Genomic DNA, 11,680 nt, shown 5'->3' on the forward strand with positions numbered 1-11,680 from the left:
ATGGGCCTGGGAGAAGATGGTCCTCCAAAAGGAGGACACATGACACCAAGTAGTGAAATCCAAATAAACCTGGAAGCTACTAGGCCGATAACCATCATATTGACCAGGACCACTAACAGGTTGGGGACATGGAATGTCCGAACTATGTATGAGGTGGGAAAAACAGCACAAGTGGCAACAGAGATGAGAAATCACAAGCTAGAGGTGATGGGAATCAGTGAGTCAAGATGGACAGGCTCGGGACATGTGATATTAAACACAGGAGCATTGCTGCTATATGCAGGTCATGAAGAGGAAAACGCCCCCCACACACAGGGAGTGGCCTTAATGTTGTCCAAGACAGCCCAGAAAGCTCTCATTGGATGGGAGACACATGGCCCAAGGATTCTAACTGCATGCTTCCGTACAGAAAGAAGGAGGATCAACATGGACATCATCCAGTGCTACACTCCAACAAACGATGGTGATGAAGAGGTCAAAGAGGAGTTCTATAACAGAGTACTGACAATCATCCAGAACAGGCCAAGATGCAACATCGTCATCACCATGGGGGACTTCAACGCCAAGATAGGGAGTAACAACCAAGGCCACAAGTCAATCATGAGGGAACAAGGTTTGGGCAAAATGAATGATAATGGGGAGAGGTTTGCCAATATGTGTGCTACAAGCAACCTAGACATAGGTGGGAGTATGTTCCAACATAAAAGGATACACAAAACTACTTGGACATCACCAGACATCTCATCTCATCTCTAGCCGCTTTATCCTTCTACAGGGTTGCAGGCAAGCTGGAGCCTATCCCAGCTGACTATGGGCGAAAGGCGGGGTACACCCTGGACAAGTCGCCAGGTCATCACAGGGCTGACACATAGACACAGACAACCATTCACACTCACATTCACACCTATGGTCAATTTAGAGTCACCAGTTAACCTAACCTGCATGTCTTTGGACTGTGGGGGAAACCGGAGCACCCAGAGGAAACCCACGCGGACACGGGGAGAACATGCAAACTCCGCACAGAAAGGCCCTCGCCGGCCCCGGGGCTCGAACCCAGGACCTTCTTGCTGTGAGGTGACAGCGCTAACCACTACACCACCGTGCCGCCCATCACCAGACATGTTCACGGAAAACCAAATTGATCATATATGTATTGGGAAAAGTTCAGAAGATCCCTCCAAGATGTTCGAGTCAAGCAAGGAGCTGATGTTTCCTCAGACCACCACCTACTGATCGCAATCTTAAGGTTAAAACTGAGAAAAAACTGGACAGGGGACACCAGACAAAGTGGCAGAAGGTACAACACCTCAGTCCTGAGGGATGCAGAAAAGCTGGAAGAATTCAGGATCACACTCTCCAACAAGTTCCAGGTCCTGCAAGACTTAGAGACCACGGTAGAAGACTCCATCAAGGAAAAGTGGCAGGGGATAAAAGAGGCAGTAACATCAACATGCCAGGAAGTGCTGGGCACAAAGAGATGAAGCCACAAGGAGTGGATCTCAGCAGAGACCCTGGAAAAAGTGGAGGACAGGAAAAAGAAGAAAGCAGCAATAAAAACCTGCCGCACAAGAACAGAAAAAGTCAAAGCACATGAGGAATACGTAGAAGCACACAGGGCAGTAAAGAGGCATATAAGAGCAGACAAGAAGAATTACATGGAGACACTAGCAGTAGAAGTGGAGGATGCAGTCCACCATGGCAACATGAGGGAGCTGTATGCTACCATCAAGAAACTTTCTGGAAAACACACCCAGTCAAAGAGACCAGTAAAGGACAGTGATGGGAATATCATCCCGGATATGGAAGGGCAAAAGCACAAATGGGCACAGTATTTTGAAGACTTGCTAAACAGACCAGCCCCAAGGGAAACGGCAGACATCCACCAAGCAGACAGTGACCTGCAAATTGAGTGTGGACCATCATCAAAGGAGGAGATCCAGAAAGCTGTCAAACAACTGAAGAATGGGAAGGTGTCAGGTCCAGACAATATCCCAGCAGAGGTGCTGAAGGCAAATGTGGAGACAAGTGTGGAGATGCTCTACCCATTGTTCCAAAGCATGTGGGAGAAGGAAGAAGTCCCACAGGAGTGGAAGTAGGGGTACATCATCAAACTACCAAAGAAGGGTGACCTTAGCTCCTGCGCCAATTACAGGGGAATCACCCTTCTCTCAATTCCAAGTAAGGTCTTCAACAGAGTCCTCCTGAACAGGATGAAAGATGCCGTGGACCCAAACCTCCGTGACCAACAAGCAGGGTTCAGGAAAAACAGATCCTGCACGGACCAGATCACCACACTTAGAATCATTTTGGAGCAGTCCATAGAATGGAACTCACCTCTCTACATCAATTTTATTGATTATGAGAAAGCATTCGACAGTTTGGACAGACAGTCACTATGGAAGCTACTGAGGCACTATGGAATACCTGAAAAAAATCACCAACATTATCAAGAACTTCTATGAAGGGATGATGTGCAGGGTAATCCATGGCCAACAATGCACAGATGCCTTCCAAGTGCGGACAGGGGTGAGGCAAGGGTGCCTGCTGTCCCCATTCTTGTTTCTTCTGGCCATAGATTGGAATATGAAGACATCCGCAGATGGTAAGAACAATGGAATAAAATGGACAGCTGGGAAATGGTTGGATGATCTGGATTTCATAGATGATATGGCTTTTCTCTCTCACACACAGCAACAAATGCAAGAGAAGACCAACTCAATAGATGCAAGCTCAGCTTCCCTAGGCCTCAAGATCCATCGTGGAAAGAGCAAGATCCTCAAGGTCAACACAAACTGCAATACTTCCATCACCCTGGCAGGAGAAGCACTAGCAGAGGTGGATAATTTCACTTACCTAGGAAGTGTCATCGACAAACAAGGTGGGACAGATGCAGATGTAAAGGCATGGATAGGAAAGGCAAGAACAGCTTTCCATCAGTTGGATAAAGTCTGGAGATCATCAGAACTGACTACCAGTACTAAAATCCAGATGTTCAACACAATGGTAAAACCTGTTCTATTGTATGGTGCAGAGACATGGCGAATAACAGCCAGCACAACCTATAAAATACAAGCTTTCATAAATACCTGCCTTAGGAAAATTCTTAGAATCTACTGACCTAACACCATCAGTAATGAGGACTTGTGGCACCACACTGGGCAACAACCAGTAGGGACTGTCATTCTATGTAAATGCTGGACATGGATAGGGCACACCTTGTGCAAACCAGAAACAAATATCACAAGAGAGGCCTTCACCTGGAACCCCCCGGGGAAGCGGTAGAGGGGAAGACTGAAGAATGCATGGAGGTGGGACCTGGATGCTGACGTGAGGGCAACCGGCTACACATGGGAACAGCTGGTAGAAAGGGCCCAGGACCACATGAGATAGAGGGATCTAGTCCGTGGCCTATGCCCAAAGATGGGCAGTAGGCCTACCGTAAGTAAGAGAGTACACACACACACACAGTGGTGCTTGAAAGTTTGTGAACCCTTTAGAATTTTCTATATTTCTGCATAAATATGACCTAAAACATCATCAGATTTCCACACAAGTCCTAAAAGTAGATAAAGAGAACCCAGTTAAACAAATGAGACAAAAATATTATACTTGGTCATTTATTTATTGAGGAAAATGATCCAATATTACATATCTGTGAGTGGCAAAAGTATGTGAACCTCTAGGATTAGCAGTTAATTTGAAGGTGAAATTAGAATCAGATGTTTTCAGTCAATGGGATGACAATCAGGTGTGAGTGGGCATGCTGTTTTATTTAAAGAACAGGAATCTATCAAAGTCTGACCTTCACAACACATGTTTGTGGAAGTGTATCATGGCACGAACATGGGAGATTTCTGAGGACCTCAGAAAAAGTGTTGTTGATGCTCATCAGGCTGGAAAAGGTTACAAAACCATCTCTAAAGAGTTTGGACTCCTCCAATCCACAGTCAGACAGATTGTGTACAAATGGAGGAAATTCAAGACCATTGTTGCCCTCCCCAGGAGTGGTTGACCAACAAAGATCACTCCAAGAGCAAGGCGTGTAATAGTCGGCGAGGTCAAAAAGGACCCCAGGGTAATTTCTAAGCAACCGAAGGCCTCTCTCACATTGGCTAATGTTCATGAGTCCACCATCAGGAGAACACTGAACAACAATGGTGTGCATGGCAGGGTTGCAAGGAGAAAGCCACTGCTCTCCAAAAAGAACATTGCTGCTTGTCTGCAGTTTGTAAAAGATCACGTGGACAAGCCAGAAGGCTATTGGAAAAATGTTTTGTGGACAGATGAGACCAAAATAGAACTTTTTGGTTTAAATGAGAAGCGTTATGTTTTTGGAGAAAGGAAAACGCTGCATTCCAGCATAAGAACCTTATCCCATCTGTGAAACATGGTGGTGGTGGTATCATGGTTTGGGCCTGTTTTGCTGCATCTGGGCAAGGACATCTTGCCATCATTGATGGAACAATGAATTCTGAATTATACCGGCAAATTCCAAAGGAAAATGTCCTTTAAAAAGTCAGGACATCAGTCCATGAACTGAATTTCAAGAGAAGGTGGGTCATGCAGCCAGACAATGACTCTAAGCACACAAGTCGTTCAACCAAAGAATGGTTAAGGAAGAATAACGTTAATGTTTTGGAATGGCCAAGTCAAAGTCCTGACCTTAATCCAATCGAAATATAGTGGAAGGACCTGAAGCAAGCAGTTCATGTGAGGAAACCCACCAACATCCCAGAGTTGAAGCTGTTCTGTATGGAGGAATGGGCTAAAATTCCTCCAAGCAAGTGTGCAGGACTGATCAACAGTTACCGGAAATGTTTAGTTGCAGTTATTGCTGCACAAGGTCACACCACATACTGAAAGCAAAGGTTCACATACTTTTGCCACTCACAGATATGTAATATTGGATCATTTTCCTCAATAAATAAATGAACCAGTATAATATTTTTGTCTCATTTGTTTAGCTGGGTTCTCTTTATCTACTTTTAGGACTTGTTTGAAAATCTGATGATGTTTTAGGTCATATTTGTGCCGAAATATAGAAAATTCTAAAGGGTTCACAAACTTTCAAGCACCACTGTATATGAAATTTTGTGATAAAGAAAAAAGTGTTAAAAAACAAATTATGTTTCATATTTTAGATTCTTCAAAGTAGCCACCATTTACCTTGATGATGCTTTACACACTATTGGCATTATCTTAACCAGCTTCATGAGGTAGTCACCTGGTTAATGGAATTGAATGCTTTTCAGTTAAACGGTGTGTCTCGTCAAAAGTTAATTACTGAAATGTACTGCCTTCTTCGTGCATTTGAGATCAAAGAGTAAATAGTAAATAATAGAAATACAGCAAATAGCCCTATTCCACAACTGTAGTGATCATGATTATGATTATGTCAAGAACCACTCAACTAAGTAAAGAGAAACGACATCCACCATTACTTTAAGGCATGAAGTGTCTTTTAATTCATAAAACTAAAGTAAAAATGATTAATTATTGAAGTAGAAGGTGTGTCCAAACTTTTGACTGGGTTTATATATATATATATATATATATATATATATATATATATATATATATATATAGGGAGGGAGAAAGAGAGAGAGAGAGAGAGAGAGAGGTAGATGAGACTCTGAATGGTCCAGCACTATATGAAGTAAGAGTGCAGTCCCTTTTATTTTCCTGGAACAAGGTGAAACTGTCAGGTTTCTGATTAATATGCTTTGGCCCATGGTCCAGGATTGCCAAAGAAAGCATAACTCAAACTGGGGGAATTTCTCCAACTGTCCCAGAGCAGGGCTCAGAATAATGTGAACAGTGTCTTGCTAACCCTGAGCTGTAACACACCAAGCTCTCACCAATCTGAGACAGCACCCATAAACAGGATTGGAGCCTGGAGGCAGGTTTTACTAAGACATGTTGTAGTTCCATGAAGAGGGCACATTTCCATTTTCCATCATGTTGGTGTTGAGGAGCCTGCTGAACAAAACCTGCTGGCCCAAAGGGGAGGACAAGAGGAAGTGCAGTATATGGCTCTGGTTGAAAGAATGAATGTAATTTCCTATATAGAGAATTACAAAGAGATATGTTTCTGAAAAGGGAATGGTGTTGGTTAACATGTGGATAAAGGAGTTTTGGCAGGAGAGGTGCTTTTACTAAACGTTGCTGGATCGAGTGTACCTATTCAATGTGCCAAGTCTGCAGACCAAGTCCCACTTGTGTAAATTGTTCTTAGCTGAAAGAATGAAAGTGTTGACTTTTTCAGCTTTCTGAATACAAACAGTCGTAAGACAAGACACTGAAGTTCTTTTTTCCCAAAACTGCTGAAAATTTGCATTAAATCAGACCTTTGTTTGTGGATACAGTAATAAAAGAGCAGCACAAAAAGATAAAAGCATGACATGAAAATCAAAACACAAAAAGCTACATAGTGGTCGAGCTAATGAGAGTGAGAATTACTGAACACTGACAGAGTCCATGCATGCCACTGTGATGCCATGCTCACTGTGGTTCACCAGTTATTCCCATGTATCTCTGGAAGCTGATGACACTATAAAGGGCTCAAGCTGCTTTCTCACAACAGTTACATTACAGACAGTGTGATCAGGAACAGATGAGACATTGTGTATTCAGCAATCCGTAGCAGCACCTCACTGCTAAACTATAACAAAGAAATCCCTCTTTAAAAAATGATGACTTAATTCCATTCAAGAATCTCCAAGAAATCACTATATTGTTGATATTTCTTTGCTTCCTAAATTGGAACTACAGGGAATCTTCTCTAAGATGGAAATATTCTGCTCTTAATTTTTTTAGTCCCCCAAAAACTTAATGTTATGCAGTGTTGAACCAACACATGTGAGACTCTGAAAGGAAAACTGGACGTGTTCATAACACCTCTATATAGGTGTTAATTCAAGACTAATGATTTTAAAGCAACTAATTATTTTATGATTTTTAAACAGTCAAGTCTATTTGTATAGCACTTTTAACAATAGACATTGTCGCAAAGCAGCTTTACAGAATTTTAATTAATTAAAACATGAGCTAATTTTATCCCTAATCTATCCCCAATGAGCAAGCCTGTGGTGATGGTGGCAAGGAAAAACTCCCTCAGACAACATGAGGAAGAAACCTCGAGGGGAGCCAGACTCAAAAGGGAACCCATCCTCATTTGGGCAACAACAGACAACATGACTATAACATTAACAGTTTTAACATGAAGTCAGTTTCGTTGATGTTATAACTCTTCATTGATGGAAACTTTAGTGCAAAACTGTTCATGACAACTGCAGTCCTAAAGTTAGCAAGTCAACTGTAGTCCTCAGCCATAAAAGCACTACTGTAAGTGTCCAGAGTGTCTTCCAAGTGTGACTTTCAACTGTCCATATGGGGCCATCCTCCACAGGAGTGATGTGATGAGACTCCAACCAGACATAGGGTATCAGGATGGATCAGGCAGGTCTGAGGAGCAGAAGAGGTCAGCATCTCGATCTCAGGATTCACATGTAACTCAGAGGAACAGATGGGGGGGAGAGAACACAGGTTGTTAGGTATGCCCAATGTCACCTGAACAAGTAGGAACAGTATACATTTAAATACTTACCTAAGTGTTTGCAGATTGCACTAAGCCAGAGTAACTTTGAAAAAATAGAAACAAAATGATGTTTTAAAATAGTGAAGTCCCTCCTCAAGGTATAGACAAGGCTGAATATTCCAGTTAGGAGGCAAATAATTCCATTATTTTATCCACATTCACTGGATATGAGCAATCCTGTGCTCTGATTGGCTACTCTACTACTAGGCTATCAGCTCATATACCGTGAGTAGAAAAAAACAAAATGGCGGTGCGTGTTGCTGAACCAACCGAGGACAAAATAAAAACTCTACTCAAAAACAAAACGTCCAAAAATAAAAAAAAGCAATAAAATATGGAATAAAAGTATTTGATGGTAAGAACGTATCTTTTTTTATTTTTCAAATATTATTATTATCAGATTTTTAACAAATTTCTACTGTCATTTTGCCGGTTTGTTTACATTCTAAGCGGAAATTATTTTGTCGGACATTTTGTATAAAGTTTTTATTTACTGAATTTGCTAAAAATAAAAATGCTCTCTTTCTCAAAATCCAGTGAATATGGATAGAATAAAACAGTTATTCCACTCAATCTCGTCATACATGGCTTAGAGCTAACTTGGTGCTACGCACTTCATCGGCTATCAGCTCATGTATGACTCGATTTTGTGGAATAACTGTTAAGTTTTCATAACCCTTCTTCATAACCGGTAGTAGGTTTCAATGGCAGTCCTGAATCTACATCATTCTACATGATTGTAACAAACATAACAAAACCTATTAATATTAGATTTAGGGTCCACAAAGTTTGATATACAAAAAAACTTCCTCATTTACACTTTTTTCCTCTTTATATCAGCAGGTCAGCAAGTAAAAAACTGTTGTACGCAAGCATGTATTTGAATATATTTGTAAAATATTTGAGTATTTAACATGTGGTTCTTATATAAATTATGCTTTACAGCACATCTGAGCACAAAACTAAACTGGATTAATGTGCCATCAACCAGCAAGAGAGCTGACGTGGGGAATGGAGAATTTATAAAGCTGCTTACCAAGTGAATATAGATTTATGCAAATAAGGAGGCGAGGTGAAAAGCCCCTCTATCATGTCCTACACCACTGCATTCACCACACTGCAAATCTTTTCCACTTTCTCCATGTCAGGAGCCTAAGCCTAAGCTGTAACTGTCCATTAAGCATCATACTTTCACTTTTTACTTTAGTACACCTTATGCCAATGTGTCTTCACGGCAAACACACAAGCGCTTTACAGTGACACATGATTGGGAATATGCCCAACAAAACTATACTCCAATTAATATGGGTCAAACCACAAAGGTGGAAGCACAAAATTGTATAGAATGTCTTTGTATGCTGTAGCATTACAATTTCCCTTCACTTCAACTAAGGCACCTCAAACCTGTTCCTCCATGACAATGACCCTGCACACAAAGAGAGGCCCATGAAGATATGGTGTGCCAAGTTTGGTGTTGAACAACTTGAGTGGCTCTGAACTCAACCCCACTGGACAACTTGGATGAACAGGCATCTGAACCCATCATCAATGCTTGACATCGCTAATATTCATGTGGCTCAATGGGCAACTCTCCACAGTCACATTCAGAAATCTAGTGGAAAACCTTCCCAGAAGAGTGGAGGAAATACATTTTAAATGGGCTGACCAATAAGAACATATGCGTGTGATGGTCAGGTGTCCACAAGTATTTGGCCATATACTGTAGTGTATGAGATTATCAAAGCAAAATCAGTTCATTATGCTAGTTTAAAGGCTTTACTGGAGGACGTATCTTTTCCAGAAATGGGAGGAAGACATTTTGATGTCATTTTGGTGCAAAAACAGACAAGAATAGAAATGTATGTTTTAAGAAATACTAAAGTACTAAAAAGTCTGGTCATGTAATTGTTGTTTGTTAACTACAATAATACAGGGTGTTTCAAAAAATTTGATATTATATAAGATGTAAATACCCCAGAAACTACATAGTCTAGGCAAATGAAACTGAACAGGCTTAATGTTGAGCAATATAAGATTTATTCCTCAAAATTTGAATGAGAAATTCAAAGGTATGTGGATTCCTTGAATGATTTCACAAATTTTCAATATGCACGCCGCCTGAGACACAGACACACAGACAGCCTTCCTCTTTGAACTTTTTGTGCCGTGTCCAAATCTACATTGCAGTTGGTGCATTTTTAGAGAATTCTCTCATAAATGTACGCTGCAGTCTTGTTCGAATGCGCTTAATGCACAAAACGCCTTTTCCTTTCCAGTGAATAGCATTTCTATACCTAAAAAGATAAAAACATTAAACATAAAATTTTGACCTATTTCCACACATGCTGTTAAAATTTGAGGTCAATTGAACAAGAATTGGCAAAGTTATTAGATTGTGAAATGATGTAAAAAAATTTTGAAACACCCTGTATAATGTGTTTCAATGTCATTTCCATATGGATGAACCCCATATAACACATTTAACAGTACGGTTTCCATGAGATTAGATTAGATAAAACTTTATTGATCCCTTTGGGCAGGTTCCCTCGGAAATTAAGAATGATGAGCTCCTCCACCTTAAAATTCTCAATTTAACCACTGCATTTATCCACAGACATAGGTAGAGACACACAGACAGACAGACAGACAGACATATCACAGTGTAAGTTAAGCAGATAAATGTATTGTTTCTTGGGCACAACAGTGGCCTTAGAATTCTGTAGCTGTTTTGGGAATCAATCTTCAAGTCACTCACTTAAGCTTAACAGCTGAACTATCACTGTACATATAAAGGCCTGCAAAAGTGTTAGACAAAATAATTTCTGTATACTCTAATTTCTCATCTCATCTCCTCTAACCGCTTTATCCTGTTCTACAGGGTCGCAGGCAAGCTGGAGCCTATCCCAGCTGACTACAGGTGAAAGGCAGGGTACACCCTGGACAAGTCACCAGGTCATCACAGGGCTGACACATAGACAAACATTCACACCTACGGCCAATTTAGAGTCACCAGTTAACCTAACCTGCATGTCTTTGGACTGTGGGGGAAACCAGAGCACCCCCATGCAGACCCAGGGAGAACATGCAAACTCTGCACAGAAAGGCCCTCGCCGGCCACGGGGCTCAAACCTGGACCTTCTTGCTGTGAGGCGACAGCGCTAACCACTACACCACCATGCCACCGCCTGAGAACATGTCAAAAATATTAGTTTAAACTTTCAGTGTTTCCAACTGAAAAACACTGAACCTCAATTGCTTATGAGGTTCAGTGTTTTTCAGTTGGAAACACATTGTTAACAGTTGTAATTAAGGAGATTAGAAAATCCCTTCAAAGATCCATTAGACGTTATCTTCAACTATAAATTATCTTAAACATTTCCATTTTAGAATTAGAGAGAAAATTTAATAGAACACTTTGGAAGAGTCATGGAAAGAGTTATTATTGATATGTTTGACTTCAGGGGAATACTGCCACACTCTGTTATCAGGAAGGAAGGACCATTTGATGCAATACGGTATGTACACAGATCATTATAACAATATTTTGTACAAACATGAATCAAAGACCTAGCCACACACACAGGTGGTAAAGATATAGAAGCCTGATTTTTCCACCTCTGTTTTCAAAAACCATGCCAAATATTCACATTTAGGTCAGCATTGCATTCCAGTTATTCTGGCTATAAATCGCTTTCACTTTCTGCCTTTTATGGCAACATTTCTCTGTTTCTTTCTCTTTCCATCTGCCTCAGGCTCTCTGTCCTTCTCTGTCTTTCCCCTTGACCTTTTATCATAGGCCAGGCAGTCTCTGCCACTGTCTCAGTCTGTTGTTTTATAAGCCGTCACAGCGTTGTCATGCAATCACATATGAAAGCAGTTTCCAGCAGGTTTCTCTGGTCCTGCTGTTCCCTCAGTGAGCAACTGCAGCTGGCAGAGTTTTGCCTTATGCTTTGTTTACAGTGAGCTTTCACCCATCCATTTATTCCCTTACAACTACTAACGGAACAAGGTACAGAAGTGTAAACCTTTGTTGATGATACAGCTCTGTGTATGCGTAATGTTTATTTCTTTCATTCACTAAAG

General features: G+C 41.1%; 1 pseudogene; it reads left to right on the forward strand.

Annotated features, from left to right (window-relative positions):
- LOC132888899 (craniofacial development protein 2-like) lies at positions 1-1,481 on the forward strand (annotated as a pseudogene).
- The last annotated feature ends 10,199 nt before the right edge of the window (positions 1,482-11,680 follow it).

The sequence above is a fragment of the Neoarius graeffei genome, chromosome 7, assembly GCF_027579695.1.
Source record: "Neoarius graeffei isolate fNeoGra1 chromosome 7, fNeoGra1.pri, whole genome shotgun sequence".
Taxonomy (NCBI): domain Eukaryota; kingdom Metazoa; phylum Chordata; class Actinopteri; order Siluriformes; family Ariidae; genus Neoarius; species Neoarius graeffei.